Source organism: Podarcis cretensis (genome assembly GCF_951804945.1).
Source record: "Podarcis cretensis genome assembly, chromosome: 7".
NCBI classification, from domain to species: Eukaryota; Metazoa; Chordata; class Lepidosauria; order Squamata; family Lacertidae; genus Podarcis; species Podarcis cretensis.
Genome location: NC_137176.1, coordinates 30388415 through 30413342, shown reverse-complemented (window position 1 = coordinate 30413342; position 24928 = coordinate 30388415). Strand labels below are relative to the sequence as shown.

General features: G+C 40.2%; 1 protein-coding gene across 6 annotated transcripts in view; it reads right to left on the bottom strand.

The window, feature by feature from the left end:
* Nucleotides 1-24928, bottom strand: part of HIVEP1 (HIVEP zinc finger 1) — a 96611-nt gene that overhangs the window by 62795 nt on the left and 8888 nt on the right. The window lies entirely within an intron of this gene.

Here is a 24928-nt window from a genome sequence, read left to right as displayed (position 1 = left end):
TGAAGCAACGCAGTGAAGCAGAAAGGAACAAAACTGGAAAAAGAGAAGACAAAGTTGTCCAGTATACAAGATCCTATATTCCCATACTTAAGTTGAAATTCTGGGAGTAAGCCCTATTGACTTACTTCTGAATAGACATCAATAGGGCTGTGGGTGCTAACCCAACAAACTGCCATGGTACTGACCCACAATAAAGGCCCTGAGGGACGCGGGTGGCGCTGTGGTCTCAACCACTGAGCCTAGGGCTTGCCGATCGGAAGGTTGGTGGTTTGAATCCCCGCGATGGGGTGAGCTCCTGTTGCTTGGTCCCAGCTCCTGCCAACCTAGCAGTTCGAAAGCACATCAAAGTGCAAGTAGATAAATAGGTACCGCTCCAGCGGGAAGGTAAACAGTGTTTCCATGCGCTGCTCTGGTTTCGCCAGAAGCGGCTTAGTCATGCTGGCCACATGACCTGGAAGCTGTACGCTGGCTCCCTTGGCCAGTAAAGCGAGATGAGCACCGCAACCCCATAATCGTCTGCGACTGGCCCTAATGGTCAGGGGTCCCTTTACCTTTAAGAAAGGCCCTATATGGCAGAAGTGGGGAAGTGCTGACTCATCAGCACTAACTGGGCCTGCCATGTCTCACAATTCAGTTCACAAGACAGTTTTTGACAGGCCACAGGTGCACAAATAGAAATTAAAATTTGAAGAAAACCCATGAAGGTGTTATGCATGTGGAATTGCTTGAATGTGATTTTTTTTATATATATAAATTTTTATTAAACTTTTCCATAAAATCTCCAATCATACATAATTCCACATCACATATTTTAGCTTATTGGACCTCCCTCAACTTCTCTGACAATCATTCGTAGTTAAATTTCTATCTTCACATTCCTTAATTTTGATATTGCCTTTAAGTACAATATTTCTGTCCTCATTTACATTCTTGCAATATTCCTTATTTTTTCACAATGCTTCTTTAAAACACACTAGCGTTGTATGTTCCTCACATACAGTTTTCAAATATTCTCTAAATTTTCCCCAGTCCTCTAAAAACTTATGGTCCCTTTGAAATCTGATTTTTCCAGTTAGCTTATCCAGTTCTGCATAGTCTATTAGTTTTGTTCTCCATTCTTCCAAGGTTGGTTCTTCTTCTTGTTACCATTTTTGAGCCATCAATATTCTCGCTGCTGTTGTTGCGTACTGAAAGAGTTTACAGTCCCTCTTATTTATGTCCGTTCTAGTTATTCCCAGCAAGAAGGTTTCTGGTTTCTTAACAAAGCTATATTTCAGCATTTTCTTTAACTCATTATAAATCATTTCCCAGAACCCCTTTACTTTCTTACATTCCCACCACATATGCATAAATGTACCTTCTTTCTCTTTACATTTCCAACATTTGTTACAAGTTTTGTACATTTTTGCTAATTTGGCTGGTGTCATATACCATCTATATACCATTTTCATAACATTTTATTTTAATGTAGTACATGCTGTAAACCTCAGATTTCCATTCCATATTTTTTGCCAGTCATCCATATCTATATTATACCCTAAATCTCTGGCCCATTGAATCATTACCACTTTTACTTCCTCATCTAACGTGTGCCATTCCAATAAAATTTTGTACATTTTTGAAATTATCTTACAATCATTATTGACAATTTCTGTTTGGAATTTTGAATCTTTTTCTTTATACCCTTTTTCTTTCACATCTTTTTTAAACATATCACTTATCTGGTAATAGTGCAACCAATCATATACATGTTCTTTTACTTGCTCATATGGTTTCAGTCTCCATTTCTCTCCTTTCACCACCAAATCTCCATAAGTAATCCATTCACTCCTCATATTATTTTTTTTAACACCTATAACCTCTAATGGGGATAACCAATGTGGGACCCCCATCTCTAGTATATTTTTGTATCTGTCCCAAACTTCAATTAACGATCTCCGGAAGATATGGTTTTCAAACGATTTGTAACCCTTTTTCTTTTCTTTCCATAGATGCGCATGCCACCCAAATCTGTTATCAAATCCTTCTAAGTCCAGGAGTTTTGTGTTTTTAAGTTTTATCCATTCTTTTAACCAGCAAAGACATGATGCCTCATAGTATAACTTCAGATCTGACAGGGCAAAGCCTCCTCTTTCTTTTGCATCTGTTAATAGTTTATATTTAATTCTCGGCTTTTTGCCCTGCCAGATATATCTTGAAATCATTCTTTGCCATTCCTTGAAAATCGTCACTCCTTTTAGTATTGGGATCATCTGAAATAAGAATAACATCTTTGGTAGCACCGACATCTTAACCATTGAAATTCTACCCCAATTTAACCTTCCCCATACCTCCAGATCCTTCTTAATACCATTCCAGCTTGAATGTGATTTAAATGCATGCGGCCATATGATGCAAGGAGCCTTAAAAATGAAATATTTTTATGGCATCGGTGCCAGTACTGTCAATATGCTGATGACACTCAGCAATCTCTCTGTGTGTCATCTGATTAACAAATTACATGAAGCTTAATCTAAGATCCTATTCACATTTCCAAGGGCTGATCTATATTATAGTTTACTGCAGAACAGGATGAACATTCCTGGTTCCTCAAGAATTGAATTAGTTTCAACTGCAATGGTATGCACTTTCTTGGAGTAAAACCCACTGAATATTTCTAAGTAAACTTGCATAGTCATGAGGTGGCAGTATACTTGAGAAGACATGGCCTGGCTAAACAACTGATTTGGAGAAGAATGTAGAATAATTGGAAGCATGTACACCATAGGTTCAGGTGAGGTCAGACTCAAAAGTCAGCTCTTTGTTCAGAAGTATTTAGCTCCTAAATGCAGTTTCCAGCAGCTGGAAAGATATTAGGATGTTGTGGAAGAAAAGTTTGCATACACCAAACCACAGGCAGACACAACATGAATTAATCAGGTCAACTATGTCAAGCTGCATTCTACCACAAGTAAGTACATAAATATATATAAAAGAAAAAGGCTTGGCTTTCAATCTGCATCCATCTCCCAAACTACATGGATACACAAGCATGCCAAATTTTAGCAGAAACCTAGAACATCACAGCAAGTTATGTTTTCCTCCATAAGTGAAAGTACAGTTTTGACACTTTCAAGACAATCCTCAACACACACACATATGTCAACACACACGGAATTTCCTAGAATCCTAGAACCGTAGCATTGGAAGGGACCCTGAGGATCATCTAGTCCTACCCCTTGCAATGCAGGAATATGTAGCTGTGCCAAATGGGGATTAAATCTGCTACCTTGGCATTATCAGCACCATGCTCTCACCAAACGAGCTTGTATGTTTAACCTAAGCATTAGGGTTTTCTTCTTCGGTTAAGAAAAATAGTTATGACTGCTGTTACTCTTCAAGTTCACATTATTTCACTTCAATACAACATTTCTTCTGAATTCACCTCTTTCATATACTGCAGTAAATGCTTAAGCCTCAGTTCTGGGGCAATTAAGTTATTTGATCACTGCCTTCAGTTTAAACACTAAACAGAGGCTTTAAACAAACACCCATCTTTATACACGCCTCTCACAGAGATAAGGTTAACACCATTTTAATATCACAAAGGAAGTTAAAGGAATAATTTCCTAACCTGTGCTCCATTTACCCACCTAAACACTTGTTCCTTTTAACTCTGCCAGCTGTTATAATAACACTGTGCTGCATTTCCCCAGTTAGTGGAAAAATATAAAGAAAGCAGACGGGTATTGCAGTGTGGTTCCTGACCAGGAATTGCAACCCTGTGCTATGCTGGATACCAGATTCTCACTCCCTATCTGGCTCTCCTGCTTCAACTGTGCAGCACTTCTACATTTACTCAACCAAGGAATTGCAAGCAACTACTATGATAGCTTTGGTAATGGGTCTTTCCTTAAAATCTGTACTTGGAGGGGTCAAAAAGTGAAAGAATACAATCCCCATAGTACTTCAAACAGCACATAAGCAAAAAGGCAAGCAGGTACAGTTTACCATAGTATCTGTCAGGTCTGACACGGTATACAGATAATCACAGTATCATCTATTATTTTTTTTTTGTTGAAGTCTAACTTAATGAATATTATTGTAAGGTGCAGAAATCCCATTTAGAATATTTTTTCGCTGTATTATAACTTCATGTATTGACATTGACAAGTTTTATCATCACTAAAGTTTATCACCTTATTATCGAAGATTTCAAAGCTCTCACCCACTTCTGAACGTAAACTGAAGAGAGTTATGCGCTTCTATTCAGATGAATGGTCAAATCCATTAACACACTATTTACATTATCATTTATCCCAAACAGAACGGAAGGTCATTAAACAGGGCCTAATCCTACCAGGCCAGGAACAGATGGTGCCCTCAGAACAGGAAGGCAAAAAAATCCAAACTTCTGTTGCTTCATATTCAGAGCAAAGTTTACTCATGCTGATAGAGTCTGCATACCCTTAACTATATGGGTTGGTAGCCTGCTAAAAAATAAAAAGAAATCAATGTTGGTGTTTTTACTCTACTCCCTTTATTCCAAATATTAATGTGTTACTGATAAAACCTGCTTTGTTTTATTCTGCTTCTGTTGACAATTCTTGCATTTATTTGTAATAATGTTCTACTTGCAGGCTTTAAAATATTTAATATATAAAGCTTTTATAAAGTTATTTTGAGGCCATGAAACATTGTCTACTCCACACAAAGAACTAAAAAGGTTTTGTGATGCAGAATCAGCAAAGAAGGCATCTTTTACTGGACCAACATTTGTTTGTTTGAAAAAAAATTAGCATAGATACACAGAATTAAATGAACAATTTTAAAGTATGAAAATATACACATTCAGTCTTGCAACTTTTTTGTGCTAGGAAGAATGTTCATTCTGCCTGATGAAGAGTTCTACCCAAAGATCTTTAAATAGTTGGTTGGCCCAAAGCACTATCATTCATACAAATCATGAAGTAAATTAGGTAGAAGGAAGCAAACAGCAGACCAGGAGGACTGCACATTCAATAGAAGCATATTTATTAAATTAGATTACATATGTTGCCAATGCAAGTCCAAGATTCATAGCAGTTGTAGGAGGTGATGCTTTCATGAATACATAATAGGTTCTAGTCAGTGTATTGCGTTTTTGGATCACAATTCTATGCATTACTTAATTGAAAGTAAATCCCACAGGAGTTCAATGATGCTGAATCCCAATTTTAATTATAAAGTTCAATGAGATTTACTCCCAGGTAAATGAGACTAAACACTACTGCAATCAGTGGAATTTACTTTGAGTAGACACGCATAGGATAGCACTATCTAAGATAAAATATAGGTATGTCTATGAATTTTAGCATCCCAACAACTCTACATTTTAAAGTAAGTTTTGCCTTGGGCATATACACCTACTTAGCCAAGTCACTCCATACCAAGAGGAACTGTATAATTTTGCTAAATTTCCTTCTCAATTGTTTCCAGCAGCCTTGAAACCATATACTTTTGGTCTTTACATAACTTCTGAGAAGGAAAACAAATTTATCTTTCCTCGCTATAGCATATGATGATTCATTACAATGTTACTTTGTCAAAACAGCTGTTTGGTGAAAATGCCTTCCGGTGAATTTTTGCATTATCTGCCAATATCTTAACCATACTGGAGGTGCTCTTGTAATCTCTTGCCCAAAAGATGGTGTTAAATTTTCTGCCAATGGAGAGCTAGTATGTGGAAACATCAATTTGTCACAAACAAATCGTGGATAAAGAAGAGGAAGCTGTTACAATAGAGATGAATGAGCCAGTCCAGCAGACTTTGACTTTAGGGTTCTTGAACTTCTTCACCATAGCCACACAGCACACAGCTGTGTCCTAAAATAACCCTTAGTTTTCTGCAGATGTCCCAACAGTTGCTGAATATAAGATAGTCATGGGAGATAAGAAATATTATTTGGCTCCCAAGATTGAAGCTCAAGAAGATTCTTAAGAATTTGATGGAAAGAAGCAAGGTTTATGAAAGATGAGCCTAGGCTGGAAGCCTGTGCCCCATTCAATCTTGGTGCATGGAATTATCACATATGCAGTTGGGCCCAATTTTTGATAGTCCCATGTAAATACTGTTTCCGCCTGTTATGCAAATCCTTTCTAAAACAGTCTCTCCCTGCCCCCCACAACCCGTATCTTTTAGACCTTGCTTTTATAACTAAACTTTTACCCCAGAACAGCTGTACAACATTTAAGGAGTCAAGTCAATTGCTTGAGAGTGAGGCTGCTGTTGACTTCTAAAAATAATAGTCATAGAATCATAGAACTGCAGAATTGGAAGGGACCCTGAGGATCATCTAGTCCAATCCCCTGCAATGCAGGAATATGCAACTGTCCCATACGGGGATCAAACCTGCAACCTTGGCATTAACAGCACCATGTTCTAACCAACTGAGCTACCCAAGCTAGGAGATATTGCATTTTAGCTATTTCCTTGAAACAGAAGCCCTCAAAAAACAAAAACTTGTTAATAAAGAATATTTAGTTTGTTATTTTTTTAAAAAAAACTAACCACAACTTGGTACAAAAGACAAAGTCATACCCAGAAACATCCTTTCAATCTAATATAGACACAATTAGCACTACCAGGAGCAGTTGAAGCTTTAAGATACTGTTCGCTGCTATGAAAGATTTCATGCCTGCAGTACCTAACATTCTATGATTCACAATGACATTAACATTAGGGCTCCCTCAGACTCTCCTCTGAATTAGATACTGTCATCATCAGGCATGCCAGAAATCAATGGCTGTAACCACATTTGCAACAAGGAGCTCAACTTCAGTGCGCATCTATATAGATATATATAAAATTACTGAGTACTGTTTTCTCTTTCCCCTTCTACTCTTTATGAAAATAAAAAGATGGTGCTCCTACTAGTATTTATTTGCAATATTTTAATGCCATTTCTACAGGTAAATCTGTCAAGGCAGTTTAAAAACTAAAAACATAAAACCACTTTATACAGCGGCAAGATGGCACTGCAGTTGGTGTCCAAGGCAATCCCTTCCCTCCAACATAATGATAGGCTTTTCTAAAGGTCAAAAGTGAATAAAAACCTGTCTGGTCAGTTAAGATCTCTACTATACCAACAGTACATAGCAGTGGGGTGCATGGGGGGGTCTTTTGAGGGGGGCGAACCTTATTCCCCCCCCCCACCGCATCCTAGCTCCCACTGGAGTATCACTCACCCTCTTTAAAAATCAGATCCCACCCTCTACCCACTTCTCTGCCTTACATACAAAAAGGGCAGACTGGTGAACAACCAACCATGTCCACCCCAGAGTCAAATGGAATTTCAGACCCAGCTTGTTGTTGTTTAGTCGTTTAGTCGTGTCCGACTCTTCGTGACCCCATGGACCAGAGAACGCCAGGCACTCCTGTCCTCCACTGCCCCCCGCAGCTTGGTCAGACTCATGCTGGTAACATCGAAAACACTATCCAACCATCTCGTCCTCTGTCGCCCCCTTCTCCTTGTGCCCTCCATCTTTCCCAACATCAGGGTCTTCTCCAGGGAGTCTTCTCTTCTCATGAGGTGGCCAAAGTACTGGAGCCTCAGCTTCACAATCTGTCCTTCCATCAGACCCAGCTATAAGACATTTAAATTATTCAGACACAAAATACTTAAGTGTTTGAAAATTCTGGTCCACCGGCTATTAAACATCCCCAAACAGAAATACAGTATACAGAAAGAAAGAATTTGGATTTTTACATTTCTTTTCCATAGTATGGATCCAAGAACAATAATCAGAAGCTGCATGCTTAACACACTAAGCAAGTCTCTTTAAAGAATATATTACATATTTTAAATATTTCATTCTGCATTGGCCATCTTTCCTTCAATCAATACACAGAACTTCCCAAACATTTTAATCGCACCAAGCCTAGCCAATTCTTGGAACATTTGATTTGCTAGCAGCATATTTTCTTCTAAGTATAACTTTCTATTTGAAAAAAGAACTGTTCCATGCAATAAATCTTAAAATTGACACAGAACTGAACACAACAGCACTGAGCGCAACATTTTCCACAAGCTATACAAATACTTGCTTCTCAAGGCATAGGGCTGGAGACTGTTTCGCAAACTTGGTGACAAAACAAGTTATTGCTTTGCAATGCCCACAGTACTAAGAAATACATTGTAGGTGTGATTGTCTACAATTTTGCCTTTGAGAAGAGGCAAGTTACTGCTTCTAGCATTCCTCAGTCTTTAAGTTAGTTTATATTTCCAGTGTAGTCCACATAGTTGAACAAGTTCCCCATTACTCTTCTGCATCTGGGCTGCCAGAGTTTCAGGTGCTACAAGAGAACACAGTCATGCTACTAAAAACAGCTTTCGGTTTTCACCAGCAGATGTATATGTCTGTGTGACATTATATTTTAATTGGCTGGAAGAAATGCTGCCATAAGTACTGCTCCACTACTTCATCTGGGTGACTAGTAAACACTAGTCTAATTGTGTGCTTTTGTCCTTTCGTCCAAATTTCTTGAAAACGAAAGCAGTGATGGGAAGAGGTCTATTAAATTAAGATTCCAGTAAAGCTCAAGGTACTCCTCCCACTAACTACAGAAATTAGTATGAGTAGCTTCTACCAAATACCCAGAGGCTAGAAGAACAGGAGAAATCAGTGAAACAAGTCTTGCTTTATAAAACAAGAAATACAAATGTAAGACACTCTCAAATTGCACCAAGGTGATAAATATCTAAGCAAGTGCTTTTCATAAATACCCAAGAGAAAGAGTTATCTGGTGTTTCACAGAAGCAACAGATAATGGAAATAAAGACTCTGCAAAGTGCTATGCCAAGCTCCTACAATGAGGTAAAATGCAGGCTGATCCTTAAAAGCAGATACAAAACACAAGGAAGATTGGCAAAGGGCTAAAGCTCAGAGATTTTTCCTCTGCCCTACTTGATTTAGGAATTGTGCTACGGCCTGACTTGCACTGTTTTGCCAACAACCTTTTACTCAACCTTTTACTCAAGGTGTTACAAGAGTTACCTACATTTAGATACAAGTCATAATGACACAAACCTTTTGGGTGAATTTATACAGAACTAAATTTGATGATATGTGGCAAAGATACAATATGGAAGCAGCCATTTGCATGGAATGCTTCAAGTCCGACTGTACACAGTAATGTGATGAAATCACAGTCCATATCAACAACAACAACAACAACAACAACAACAACAATTTTATTATTTATACACCACCCATTTGGCTGGGATAAACCAGGAGATGACAAGCTGGAGTCTTGCCAGACATCTACAATGTGGCAATGGATTCAGATGAACAGACACTGAAAAAAATCTTATGGTGGCTTCACTATCACTACTGCTTGTGTCTCATTTCTTGACCATCAGTAATCCTGGCCCTAGCCTACAGCTTCCCAGAATGTTGGTGCTTAGTTGCCTCAGGAATCAGCTTTGTTCATATTTCTAGCGTTGAGTTTGGTATATATACTGCAGCGGTGTGAAGAAAGAAATAGTCTGCTAAGACTGCTGATCGAAAGGATAAAATAAAATAAAATTCAGTACCCATGGCTAACAAAGCCATTCTAAGTACAGGTTTCATGAGTGCCCAAGATGGAGCCAAAAAGAACAGTATCCTAGCTCATACTCTTACTGACTGAACTTGGAGAAGGATTTGGAAGGAAGAAAAATCTGAAAAGAAGCGACCTACTTTGTCAACTTGTAAAATGCTTCAGTTTTCAGATCAAGCTACTACAACGTATAAGGGGGGAAAGTCTGCCCAGGCTCCCAAGAGAGACTTTGCACTTTCCAAATAAAATTAGGTAAAAACTCAGTATTATAGCTCCACATACAGAGTAAATTCAGTACAGTGGTACCTCGGGTTACAGACGTTTCAGGTTACAAACGTTTCAGGTTACAGACTCCGCTAACCCAGAAATAGTACCTCGGGTTAAGAACTTTGCTTCAGGATGAGAACAGAACTCGCACGGTGGCGGCGCAGCAGCAACAGGAGGCTCCTTTAGCTAAAGTGGTGTCTCAAGTTAAGAACAGTTTCAGGTTAAGAACGGACCTCCAAAACGAATTAAGTTCTTAACCCAAGGTACCACTGTATATAACAACAGAAATGGAAAATTTGTGCCATTGTGGAAGTATGCAGAAGCAACCTAATATATTTCTATACCCATTTAGGACATCTGCATGCTGCCCCATAATGTTAATTTATCTGAGTGACTTACAAAAAACAATAAATGGTGTGTGTGTAAGCGTGTGTGAGAGAGAGTGTGCTTTGCAAGAGCTTCCAAGGACAGATTTTAAGGTTCCAGGAAACTAAACAGCCCCAAAGGGTTCGGTTCAATAAAGGATCTGTGCAATCCATGAGCTTGCCTAACCAAGCTCTGACAAGTTTCCTGATCTAACAGAGCTAAAGCTTAAGCAGCGTCCTTTTCCATAACTCCCTCTCCCAGATCACCCAACCTTCCTACAATTGCATGGACTTGTAGCCAGACACACAAAGAGTCTATAAAGTACTCTGCCTAAATCATGGTTAAGTCAGGTTGAAAACTTGTCCGAGCTTGGTCAGAGCAGTTAAAAAATCAGTTTTTCTTGGCTCTTATGGGACTGTTCAAGGACTACAGAGTTCCCAGGTGTCTTTAGAAAATCAATTTTGGGGGGCTTTTGCTCACATGTTCAGAAACTGGACAGGTGTCATGGGGGATGCTTTTCAATTAAAAACCAAATACAGTTTTGTCTTAGCTCTACTACACAGGATGCAGGCTGGACCTTTCAGTTGCCCAAGGCAGTGATGAAAAATCAGAAGAACTAGGTTAGGCATTAAAGATAGCATTTCTGTAATTCTCCCAAGGCAGCTATGAACAAAGCATGCAAATGAAGTCAGAATCTTTTCAAACACTTTCAAACTGCTCAGCCTTTAAGCAATTAAAGGAAACTATAGAGGCAAGCAACAGCTCTATAAAACCACAAATACACTCATCCTTGATGTGCTTTCTTTGCAGTTCTATTCAGAATCCCATGAGGTGCTGATCTGTCTAAAGTCACCTAGTTATGAAAAACTGCCCACATGAGAACATTTTCAGCTGTGCTATCAAAAGAGAGAGACCATCAATTCACAACAAATACATTTTTAAAAAATGGACACAAAATAGATTTATCTAATAAAACCCTAGAGAATGCACTTCTGAAAGTAATTTCCCCTATAAAATAATCTAAAAAAAACAACCACTAACATGCTTTCCCTTATTTTCTGCCTTTTTTCCAGCATGGCAAAGGGTGGTATCATTGGTCATGCTTTCCTATATTCTGGTACTGTATCTGACCTCCACACTTGATTACCATGGGACTGCAGCTGAAGATTGCCTAGAATCTACAGATGCATTTTGTACTACCTGAGATTGGATTGGCTGTTGGGAACATATATTTAACTTATGCTTAAATAGCTCCACAAGCTCGTTTCAAAGCACTACTGTTTACCCTTAAAGTCCCTAAGCGGCTTGGGATCCAGGTACCTAAAGGACTGTCTGCTTCTACATCAAGCTGGAGAGGTCCTTCTCTGGGTGCCCTTGTGATCAGGGAGAAAGCCTCTTCGGCTGTGTCATCCCATTTGTGGAACTCTCCCTGGGGAACATCACTCAACACCTACTTTGATGTCTTTTCAGGGCCAGGTACAGATTTTTTTATTTATCTTCCCTGGGCTTTATCACCCAAGGAGTTTATCACTTGGTTCTTTTTACACTACACTTTTGTTTTGTTTTATTGCATTTCTATTATTACTTTGTAAACTACCCTGGACATTTTAAAAATAATAAAGGTATAGAAGTCCAATAGGTAAAATTTTGAACCAGAAGACTAAATAGAGCCATACATACAGGCATGTATGCAAACATGAATAGATTGTGGAGAGCTGCTGTGGAACAATGAAATAAATAGGAAAGGATCAGTGTATATTATGGGCATGCTATTCGCACAGCAGTTAAGGTAGTGAAGGAATGGTGGCCTGTCAGATGTTTTTGGACAACAACTCCAGTTATCCCTGACCGCCAACTATGCTCACTGGGGCTGATGGGAATCCAACAACATCTGGAAGACTGCCACAGGATCCTCATCTATGGGGTAGGGAGCAATTCACCACTGTGAGCAACACTGCCTAAGAAACAGCCAATGAAGAGAATATAATATTATTATGGGAACCCCCACACCCATCCTACATTGCTAGCGTATGTGGCAGTTCATGAATGTACCTTCTAATAAAATGTTCATACCTACAACAATATAAAAACCCCAGAGTACTGTACTCTCCATAAAATCGCAGAAAGTACTCTCCAATAAATCCTCAATACATCTACCATATAATTCCCCTAGATCAGGGATAGCTAACCTGTGTCCCTCCAGGTGTTATTGGACTCCAACTTCCATCAGCCCCAGTCAACATCACCAATGGACAGGAATGACGGGAGTTGTAGTCCAACAACATCAGCAGAGCCAAAGGTTAGTCACCCAAGCCATAGATCATGGCTGGAGTATAAATATTTAAATTCTCCAGGTCTCTCCAGACTTTATCTTCCTAGTCTTGTGGGATCTGGAAACCTACTGATGGAAGGAAGAACTGCTACAGCATTGCTTTGTAAGACTAGCATAGTGTCAAAGTGGTTGGCAGATTTTTATCTCCCTAAATAAGGCACAAAAAGGCACACGTGGACCCAAAAACTCAGGCTAGGAGGCAAAGAGAAAAGAGAAATCTTGGGAAACCCATCAGCTGGTATGTAAGGGGTCACAACATTGGGAAAAATGCAAAGAGCAAAGTTAAATGAGATTTTCTCCTCCCTTCCCCTCATTCCTCTCTGTTTGCTTTGCTACAAAGTTGCTGTTGCATAAGCTTCTGCAGAAAAGGTCAGGGAAGTTCCACTACTTCAGCTACGAATCATATTCTACAAGGAAGAAAAGTGTAATGACTGTGCTTATATGGCAGGCGAAGTTCAGCATTTAGAAAGCAGTACTTAAATGAGTCTTGAGAGAGAGAAAACCCAACTAGCATCTCAAAACACGTCAAACAAGTAACATATTAAGGAGAAAACCAAATTGGTCAACTCTTTGAGATTCTGGCCCACAAAATCTGGCACCACACTGGCTACTCCTGCCCTGAATTTTTGCATATTCCTTCTATCCCTTTGATTTTTAGTATTTGCTGTTTATCAGCATAGTTTTAAAAGTGTTCTGGGAACCCACACCTCATTTATAATGGAACAGAATCAACTATTTGATTCAAGAGGAACTAGATGTTTAGAGACAAAATTTGGATAATTTCTCAAAAATGCCAAGAGTCTTTCATTTAGAAAAGGCCCTCCCCCACCTTGCCATCCTAAACTGTCTTTGTTACTATTGCCAATGCTGAGTTTCTAAAGCCTGAGGGAAGGAACACTGATTAGTTATAGTACTGGCTCAAGAGACACATTTGCAGCAGTGTTTACTAGAAACGCAGGATTCAAATTAACATGCAGGTACAAGTCCATGACTGTATCTAGCTGCCTGTTTCTTAAACTGTGAGGTGAGCCTCCCTAAGGACGTATGAGTAGTTGCTAAGCAAAGAAAGAGAATGAGGTAGAAAAAGGAAGAGAATGCAAGAAGCAGATTCCAGAAAATATATAAGGGTGCGGGGTGAGGAATAACAGAAATAGAATCTCTGCTAAAAGAACATAATTAGGGGTATAAGGAACTGCATTGCACAGTTGTCTTTCCTCCTCATCAGAATATGCAACTGACTGCCATTGACTGTTCATGATCTCCAGCTCTCCCATCAACTACTGCCTGATTCTTTTCCATGGCAAATTATGGAAACTGAACTTGGGGCCCTCATCATGCTCCATGTCCTCTGCAACTAATCTAGTAGCCATGGGGGCAGGGGCGGGGTGGCAACATTTTTATTATTTTGATAAGCACGAACTAATACACAATTCACTTAAGTGACACATAGTTAATAACACATTTTTAACAGAAAATGTTAATACAGTGGTACCTCGGGTTAAGTACTTAATTCGTTCCAGAGGTCCATTCTTAACCTGCAACTGTTCTTAACCTGAAGCACCACTGTCAGGGAACTGCCATCGGAGCCAGAGGGAGAGGGAGGGCTCCAGAGGGATTCCAGAGAGCGTACCGGGAGGGAGAGAAGTAGCCCATCTTCTGGGGAAGGAAATCAGCGTAGCACCAGTGGAGAAGGGGGGCAGATGGGGGAATCGGCGAGGTGGCTCCATGACTCCTCGCCGGAGACCAGTGGGGAGAGCACGGGTCCTCCGCTGCCCACACCCTCCCTGCGCAGAAGGCTTCCGCGCAGGGAGAGTAGGCGGAGACTAGGCGTCAAAGAGCTTCTTTGCTGGAAGAAGTTCAAGAAACGCCCACTGACGGATTCTGCCAGCGACTGAGACAGCCACGGGTGAGTGGCTGTCCGGACAGAAAGGGTTCACTCAGGCAGCCCAGCCAGGTGTGGCACAGATTTTACGCACAAGCAACCCCTAGAACCATTACAACCACTTTAGCTAATGGGGCCTCCTGCCGCCGCCACATCACCGGAGCACGATTTCTGTTCTTATCCTGAAGCAAAGTTCTTAACCTGAAGCACTATATCTGGGTTCGCGGAGTGTGTAACCTGAAGCGTATGTAACCTGAAGCATATGTAACCCGAGGTACCAGTGTACATGTTTAATTTGGTGTTTACAATAAAAATATTGCTACCATACTACAGTATTCAAAACACTATACTCTTTATTGTTAAACTCCTTAAAATATTGTCTATCCTTAACATATACTTTGAGGCTTCAAAACATGCACATTTCAGTAATCCTTGAGTGTCAGCCAGGCACAAAAAAATGGCACCCAAACATTTTGAGGTTAACCCTTCCCTCCCCAGTTGCAGAGGATAGCAGCTATCTGGGGTGCAACACCTTTCCCACATAAGCATTTAGGAATGAAAGCTTTATTGCTATGGGGGGGGGCACAGAAGCAGCAAGGAGGGGGAGGCTGTGGGACCAGACTGGCAAGCCCCACAGGCTGCATTCAGGCCACTGAAAACCCATCCCTCCCTCAGAAGTTGCTTAAGCAGCAGCGCAGCAAACATATGTTTGTTCTGCTGCTGCTAAAATGCATAGCAGCAGACTGTGAGACTGTTGCCCAGAGTTGTTTACAGTCAGTTAACCTTTCCTGGAATGACACACATTAGGATATTGTGGATCCACAGTCTGGAACAAACATCATCCTAATGCAAAAGCATATTCTTTCCTCAACTGCAGACAGGCCTTTAAGTGGCACCTCTCCCTTGTGTTCTTTTCAAGGGCTTCCTCTTCATTCCTCTCATTTATGAGAAGGTACAAAACGAGAAGCAAGTGTTTGTAGGGTTTTAGATAGAACAGACTTCTTTTGCTCTACCACATTAACACTGGAACTGAAACACTGATTATTTCGGCTTTCCCATTTTGGAACGAGGGCTTTCCTTCGCTCCCTGCTTTTCTATCCTATATTCCTAATTCAAAACAGGACCACTGTGCTATAATTCTCCAAGCCACCCAACGCAGAGAGTTTCTACTAGTACAAAGTTTTCCTTGAATATTCGGGATGATCTCAAAATATACATACTTGTTGACTCTCTCCAATAAAATGACTGTTAGAAAGGAACTTGAGGTGCTTTCTTCGAGCCTCAATGAGGCTTTTGGACTCTTGATTTTCCAAGTTTTCATTTTAAAAAAAACCCATAAACTATTATTGGTCAGGAAGTTACTTGGGAAATTTAAATTTATTCTCCGAATGTACTTTTTCCAATTCTCAGGGAAAGTGTTACTCATTATTTCTCCAGCTTCACTACCAACAAAGCCTTTACGATTCTCATGAGGCATGAACTGCAAAAAGAAACCACCTTGTTAAAATTTTGCAAATGCTTTTTAACTCTTTCCCCAGTGTTCTTGATTAACAAAACCACTGACTGTTTAATATTATACCTCGTTTCATAACAAAATTTCAGTGGAAAACAGAAGGTCTTTTAAACAAATTGTACGCAGCTTTGAGAGATATACAGCTTATGCAACAAATCCACAAAGAGTCATAGGGCTAGCCTGCATGACTTCAACCTACCAATCTATTATCGGGAGCACAAGTCCTACAGTGACCATCACACTTTGCAAAACTGACTCTATACATCATGCAAGACACAGGCAGAGATTTTGGGAAATCAATAGCATTACCGGCACAACTGCTTTGACACAACACCTGTAGGGAAAAAAAGATCCTCTCATTTATATGAAATTTGGTTACAGAACCTAAAAGCCTTGAATATTTTTCTGGCATAAAATTTCATAGACTACAGCATCTCACTAGTTTACAAAAGCTTATGCAAAATATATATATAAAAAAAATCAGTATTTAGGATGTCAAAATGCTAAGTTGTTTTTGCTGCAAAAGACGAATACAGAAACCCATCTGAAACTCATTTTACAAGTTATTTAGCATTGGAGTTCCGCTAATAAATATTCTCTACCCACTAACTACTGTATTTTTTGCTCTATAAGACACACTTTTCCCCTCCTAAAAAGTAAGGGGAAATGTGTGTGCGTCTTATGGAGCGAATGCAGGCTGCGCAGCTTTCGCTGAAGCCAGGAGAGCAAGAGGGATCGATCCCTCTTGCTCTCCTGGCTTCAGGGATAGCCGCTGAAGCCAGGTGAGGCGCTTCGCTGGAGAGGCGCTGCGCAGCTTTCCCTCTCTGCGCAGCGCCCCTTCAGTGAAGCGGGAGGAGAAACAGAAGGGGCTCCACTTCTCCTGCCGCTTCGCTGAAGGGCGCTGCACACAGAGGGAGAGCCCCTTCTGTTTCTCCTCCCGCTTTGTTGGGAGAGGGAGAGATTTTTTTTCTTGTTCTCCACCTCTAAAATTAGGTGCGTCTTATGGCCGGGTGCGTCTTATAGAACGAAAAATACAGTACCTATGAGACTAGCAGCCCCTCCTAAAAGCTGGACCACTGGCACATTTAAATGTTTCACAGTCCCAGTTGGCCTTGGCATTGTCTTTTGGAGGAAAAGAGATATAGAAATTTAGAAGTTTAGATACAGAAATTTAAAAGAATGAAGATCTTCAGATCACATGCAGCTTTAACATTAAAGTATCCAGTCCAGGACAACTTGCATAAGAATGGATGTGAGGTAGTGGCTAGGAGCATGAATGATGACTAGAAATACTCATCTTGCGTCTCTGCTCAGACATGCACCACTGATCTCAGGGAAGCCACTACGCCTCTCAGCTGCAGCTCTCTAGGATGACAACACTGTTATACACGTCAGCAACGTGTTTAACACTCCAGTGATGCCCATGAAGTGCTTGGAGCTCTTGGTAAAATGAATTATACAACCTGTATTTTTTTAAAAAACCTGTTCCTGTTTTAGCCCTGCATCTCAGCTCTATCCTTCCCATTGAGGTGCTATTATTCATTCATAATGGTGAAAGAGACATCCAGTTCTTCCAGCCCTTACGTTGCCCTTACGTTGCCTCTTCACACACATTCTTCTGGGTCCTGAAAAGGCTCTATGAAAACAGTACACACATGTCAATATCTGAAATAAAAATATTGATCCTAACAGGACTAAATATTTCCCTCCAGACTGAAGCACAGATTTTGCAATAGAGCCTAGACCTGATCCATTGCAAGCACAGATGGGGTTGCATCAAGATGTTCTACAGTATGTTCACTCCAAAACTGAAATATGTTTATACTGGAATCAGACTGCCAAAAAGAGCCTCCCTAGCTTTAATATTAAACAACAATATTTTAAAACGCCCTTGTCTATATAGGCTGCCAGTATACATATATATATTTTCCCATGTCATGACATTTTTTCAGCTTTTGCAATATACATGTTCTCTTTTAGCTGAGTGTTAACGATGCTAAATAAATGTTAATTTATAGAGGCAAGACTGGCCAAGTAACGTGACCCAAAAAACCTGTTTGGTATACTGTACTGATCAAATAACGGCCCACTGGCACACCTAATCCTTCGGACGATTTTTGCAACCCACTCCACAGTCCTTCCTTTGGTACACAGTGAAGAGTTCAGCCAGTCCAGGATCAGTATTTTTAGTCTAGGCAGCACCATGCCCACAAAAAGGGGCAGCCTTTTATTTTGTTCGGGGAATAGCACTACCCAGATTACAAGTGGTGCAGCAATCCCTCCTGCTGCTTTTAGTATGGACAGTGCTTCTACCAAAGGAAACAAAATATGCACTGTAGAGACTTGCTCATCATTTCCAGCCTGCCGGACACTAATCACAATGCCACAGATGCTTCTGGGCCACTGCAAATGCTTCCACTCAACCCCAAAGCAGGAAGCACACTGCTTCTCAAGAGATGGGAGTACAGTACCATGCAAAATGACAACACTGCTACCCTGTTCTCTGCCAAAAGGAGCTGAGGAGAACACCAGCACCACCAGCAGGCATCCTGAACAGATTGGTCTTTGTGCATCCAGCCTCCCAGGCTGTAGGTGTATTAAACTTATAATAACTATACCAGAGAGGTTTATGTTACAGTGAAATTAAATTCTGAACGACTGCAATGAATTGTTCACCAATAATGGGCATATTCACCAACAAATGCGTATGTTCTGGTGGAAACATAAAATTATAGGATCTGGAAGGGACGCTGAGGGTCATCTAGGTCCAACCCCTTGGAATGCAGGAATCGCAAACCTCAGATGGAGGAGAGTCCACCAGCTCCCGAGAGAGTCTGTTCCAACAGCTCTTACTATCTTAAAGTTCTTCCTGATGTTTAGTCAGAATCTCCTTTCTTGTAACTTGAAGCCCATGGTTTAGGTCCTACCCTTCAGAGCAAGAGAAACAGGCTTGCACCATCGCCCATGTGACAGGCCTTGAGATATCTGAAGATGGCTATCATATCTCATCTCTGTTTCCTCTTTCCCTGGTTAAACATACCCAACTCCCTCAACCGTTCCTGGTAAGACTTGGTTTCCAGACCCTTGGTAATCTTTGTTACCCTCTTCAGCACACATTCCAGCTTGTCAACATCCTTCTTAAATTGTGGTGCCCAGAACTGGACACAGTATTCAAGCTGTGGTTTGACCAAGGCAGAATAGAGCAGGACTATGGGACACTATACTTCTGTTGATGCAGCCTAGAACAGTGTTCACTTTTTCGTTGCAGCACCATACTGCTGACTAAAGTTAAGCTTGTGGCCCACTACGACCCCTAGATCCTTTCCACATGTACTTGTGGCAAGCCAGTTGTCCCCTATCTTTTATTTGTGCAGCAGGTTCTTCCTAAGTGTAGAACCTTACATTTGTGCCTACTGAATTCATTTCATTACTTTGAGCCCAATTCTCTCTCTCTTTTAAAATAAGATTTTATTAAAGCTTAATCAGAATACAATAGGATAAAAAACCTAATCTAAAGGGCTTTTTTATTTATTTACTTGATTTAGGGAGCACCTGCCGCCACCACCCCGACTACGCCTATGCATCCTTCTCTAAGTGCTCACAGACTGACTGGTAAATTATCTGTTCTAAGACCTTTCCTGGTATTGATGTCAAGCTCACCAGTTGGTAGTTACCTAGGTCTTCTTTTTTCCCCTTTTTGAAGATGCCTCCAGTCTGCAGAGATCTCACTCGTTCTCTAAAAATTCTCAAAGATTATAAGACAGAGGCTCTGAGATTACTTCTGAAAGGTCCTTTAGTACCGTTGGGTGCAGCTCATCAGGCCCTGGAGGTCTGAATTTACTGAAAGTAGCTAGGTGTTCCCCTACCACCTCTCTTCTCCTATCTTTGGCTACAGCTCCCTCCTTGCCTCATTTACTCTGTTATCAGCAGGTTGGGCATTGCTTTCCTTTCCTCCGAAGACAGAGTCAGAGTAGGTGTTGAGCAAAGATACCACCAAAGAAGGTAGCATTTGGAAAGTTTCTCTTAGCTTCTTTCTCACTAGCCCAAATAGTTACCATTAAATAAATGAATGCAAATCAGTACATACAAATCAAAATGCATACATACAAAAGGTTTTTTAAACCTTTTGGGTTTTTTGGGTTTTTTAATGCAGATATAGTAACATTACATGCTAAAGTGAGGGCTAACTGTAGATAGGATAACTTCCTGATGCCTGAATAACCAAAGCAGCAGGAATTCTTATTTGGTTGGTTGGTTAAGTCGCTTTTGGTTGCCCTGGGCAAAAAAAAGCAACTGACAAATTTAATCAATCCATCAATCAATTAATAAAATATTTGCATTCTGTCAGATGCAAATAGCATGCAGTAAAAGAGGCAGTCTACTACCTATATACAACGGCTGTTAGAAAAGATGACAGTGCACTGTACACTCAATTTCTAATGTGTTTAATCAGTCTGCACTTTTCATATTCCATTGCTATTTCACTCCATGTTTCCGTTTACACCCACATGTATATATAACTGCCAGCTTATGACTTCACTTTATGCATCTGATGTCATGGACTCTAGTCCACATAAGCTTGTGCCATAATGAATTTGGTAGTCTTTAAGGTACTGCACTACTCTGTCGTTTTATATACACTTAGTCATTTGTTCAGTCTCAGGGATTAGCCGGTACAAGTGCTGCACTTCAGTCAGAACCTTTTAGGCCAGTTAGATTTCATTAACTCAGCAGTTATCTTTAGACCCAAGAAACAGCAAAATAAAACAAAAAATACTGCAAGATCTGAAATCATCAATAAGAAGGCTAACAAATACTGGGTTTTGGGTTTAGCAAGAATATTTTGCACAATATCCTACAACGTACAAATGGAAAATCTGAGAAATTTGCTTTCCTTCAGCTCGGCCAGTATTTTCATAGGAAAAAAGAAAAGTAAAACTGCGAATGAAGTGGAAAATGAATTGATGGGGGAAATGACAGCAGAAAATCTTCACTTCTATTTCAAATAAGAATCATTATACAAAAATTTCTTATTAAGACTCAAGTATATATTTACAGAACACTCTAAAAGCAATTTATTATTTTGAATAACTGGGTATTTATATAAATTTGTCTGAATGATTGCATACTATAAATGCTATAATGTTTTCATGATTTTAAGACAAAAGGCTTAGGCTATAATCAGGATTATATACCGCATAGAATCTTGAAGAATGTGCAAGAACCTTCTATTGTAGCAGAATTTACTCTTTCTTAACCTAGCAGTTCGAAAGCACATCAAAGTGCAAGTAGATAAATAGGTACCGCTCCGGCAGGAAGGTAAACGGCGTTTCTGTGCGCTGCTCTGGTTCGCCAGAAGCGGCATTGTCATGCTGGCCACATGACCTGGAAGTTGTACGCCGGCTCCCTCGGCCAATAAAACGAGATGAGTGCCGCAACCCCAGAGTCAGTCACGACTGGACCTAATGGTCAGGGGTCCCTTTACCTTTAACCTTAACATTAGCAAGAGATAGAATATTATTGTTTTAATTCTGTAAATTGGAATGGAGGCTAAGGGATAGTGATTTGCCTCCAGCTATGCAGACAAGCACCAAAAGCCAGAAACAATGGGAAACAACCTCCAAATTTTACCTGGCAAACAAGATTGCTTCAATAAATGCTGGTGTACATGGAAGCAAGCCTTTGGGATGTAATGGGTTTGAAATTTAGCAAATGTAAAGTTAGAATCTAAACTGACAGACTTCTGATGAAGACCTTATTGGTGAGTGTAAGGTATTCCTATAGGATAAGCAGAAAGATCCCAAAAATATTATAAAATACTTGCATTCAGAAAGGATTTTTAGCATCAGGGAAACTTGTAAACAAGTTTTCTCTAGTATAGTGACTATTTTAGAAGTACTTCATGCAGCATTCCTATTTTTTTTATATATTATTAGAACAAATGCAAGCTAAAAAACAAAATGTTTAAAAGGAAAAATTAAGAAAAAATAGTGTCCTACTGAAAATTAAACAATCCAAGTTTATACGTAATCCACTTACATTCCATTTTGCTTATCTGTCACACCTTCAATTACATGTTTTCTTGGTCTCCTCTGATTAATATACCACACACAAATACAACATAGCTGATGAACTCCCTTCCCAAAAGGTAGTTGCAAGAGGCAAGTTTGTTTATTAACATAATATACAGTATGTATCCTTAAAGCATCATAAAAACTCTTCTGTAGTTCATAGAATTTTTGTTGACTAAAGACTTAAATCACTTGTTAAAATTAGGAAACTATAAAGCATTGCATCCTTGTTCGCTTAACAACTTTAGCTCAGCAAAATATGAAGTTAAGACCTTTTTTAAAGTGTCAAGTTTACACGTTTGCCACTTTAAAAAGCAATGCAATGCAAGTGCAAAACTCCACTGAGGTAGCATTAAGTGTCAACCTGCTAAATGCCTAAGGCTAAAATCCTAATCACACATACTACAGAGTAAGCACCAGAACAACACAGTGGGACTTAAGGTAAAGGTAAAGGTACCCCTGCCCGTACGGGCCAGTCTTGACAGACTCTGGGGTTGTGCGCCCATCTCACTTAAGAGGCCAGGGGCCAGCGCTGTCCGGAGACACTTCCGGGTCACGTGGCCAGCGTGACATCGCTGCTCTGGCCAGAGCCAGAGCCGCACACGGAAACGCCGTTTACCTTCCCGCTGGTAAGCGGTCCCTATTTATCTACTTGCACCCGGAGGTGCTTTCGAACTGCTAGGTTGGCAGGCGCTGGGACCGAGCAGCGGGAGCGCACCCCGCCGCAGGGATTCGAACCGCCGACCTTTCAATCGGCAAGTCCTAGGCGCTGAGGCTTTATCCCACAGCGCCACCTGCGTCCCATCACAGTGGGACTTACTTCTACGTAAATATAGATTGCATTGCACTGAGTTATGGAATAATGTCTTAATTTGTCAGCTGGCATCATGAAGCATTTGAGACATAAATACAGTATGAGGAACCTAAATGTGACACATAAATATTAATGAAAGCAAAGGCTGTTAACAGAGATCCTAAAAAAATCATGCAAATCTGTTTATCAGATCCAGTTATCTCAGTTGATCTTCCACAATACACTGTTCTCAGAGTGGCCAATATAATCAGGATTTGAAAAATCCTAGATGCCTCAATAGACAGGTCAACTGGTAATTTGGAAATATTCACTTGACTGTATGCAAGGCTTGTAGCTAAAAATTGTACACTTGCTGCCTATGAAACGGAAATATTTTCCAGCTCCAAACACAACGTATGTTTTGCAATGTTCCACTGACAGAGCAAACAGTGCCCCACACCCCTGTTCTCTGGCTGACAGTGCTTTTAATCTAAAAGCTAGGAAAAACTGGCCACAACGACCCTTTCCTTTCCTTTTTTTTTTTAAGATGGTGCAATATTCATGCTACAAGTAGGTTCAAAAGCCAAAGAACCACTTCAGTCCCTATTAATATCCCATATGCCCATAATATTTAACTCACAATATATAAGTATATTTCTGAATGGTTCCACCCTAGGGACTTGAGGCAACTTACAGCATATTAGCAATACAATAAGGAGTGTGAAGTAAGATAATTAGTTGCCACATAAAACCAGGTTAAAACTACTCCACTGTTGGTTAGGCTCCAATCTTCACATACCAGGCCAAATCAGAAGTTACATCACTTTTAGAAGATGCTTGGATTCAAACTCTAATAGATGCCCAGTTACATTTAAAAGCAGAGTGCTTGTAAATTGGGGTTGGAAACCCTTGAGAGTTTTATGTAAGCTGCTGGATCCTGTGAGAATTCAGTGAACCACATCTTCACTTAAAACACATGCCTTGCTGTCCCAAATGGTTACAGATTTCAGTATGGACACCTTGCTGAAAATGTTGCCCAGGTGTTGACAGTATACGGTGCAGTGAAAAATCCTAATATCTGAGTTACTGTTACATGGAGCAGATGGCATGTCCCATCTTTATCTAAGCACAATGTCAAAAATAAGAGATTATAAACATTACAGTGGCATTAGAGGCACAGAGATTCACAGGTGTAAATGTTTAGAATCAGAGGGCTAATCTCAGTGAACAAATTTGGGCTCAAGTTTATACCAAGAAGATCTGCTCAATTTATGAATGACAGCTGTAGAGCAGCATGGCAGGAATAGCTTTTGAACATTAAAGTGACTGAGAAGGTACAGGGAATGCAACCAGTACAAAACCAAGTTTTGTAGATGATTTTCTTCCATCCTTCAACACGATTTTTCACTGGTTACTTAAATCAACTATCCAAGATTAATTTAAACTCACTGGCCCTAATCTGGAGAGCTGTGTGTGTGATGTACCTAAACACTTAACACATGTTCAATGCTAATCAGCCAGACCAAGAGGAAGAAGGATCTAATTTAGTTCCCACCCATCCAAACAAGGAGCTGTGTGCACTGTCAAAGTTGACAGTACTGAAGATCTGCAACTGCGTGCGTGGCTACTAAATCCAGCAATGGGAACTGCACATGTAGCCAATCACTGCTGAATGCAGGGCCAGGAAATCTTATAAAAATCCAGGTGACTTTGGTGGCATGTGTCCTATCATCTTTGACTGTTCCTTCAGCACAGTTTAACTGAAAGCTGGATGGCTTCTGAAAACAGCAAAATCTATTTCAAATGCCACAGATGCTTCAAGAAAAACCTTAAGAAAGCTTATACTCAGTAAATGTCAGGCCACATACCTGTTTGGACTTTAGCAGAAACCTCTGACAATTTGGCACTCTAATAATTACGCTTTTAAAAAAAAGAAGTTACATCTTATCACCAAGACCAGAGAAGTGATAAACTACCCCATTATCATTGCAATGCAGTTAAACAGAACCTACTTCATTAACATGCATGGAAAGTTTCTACCAGTCTCCACAAATTTCAGGCTACTTACTATGAACCAGCCAATAGAAACACAGAAGAACCAAACAGATAAGGGAAAGAGAGAGAATTGGTATTTCAACTACCTAT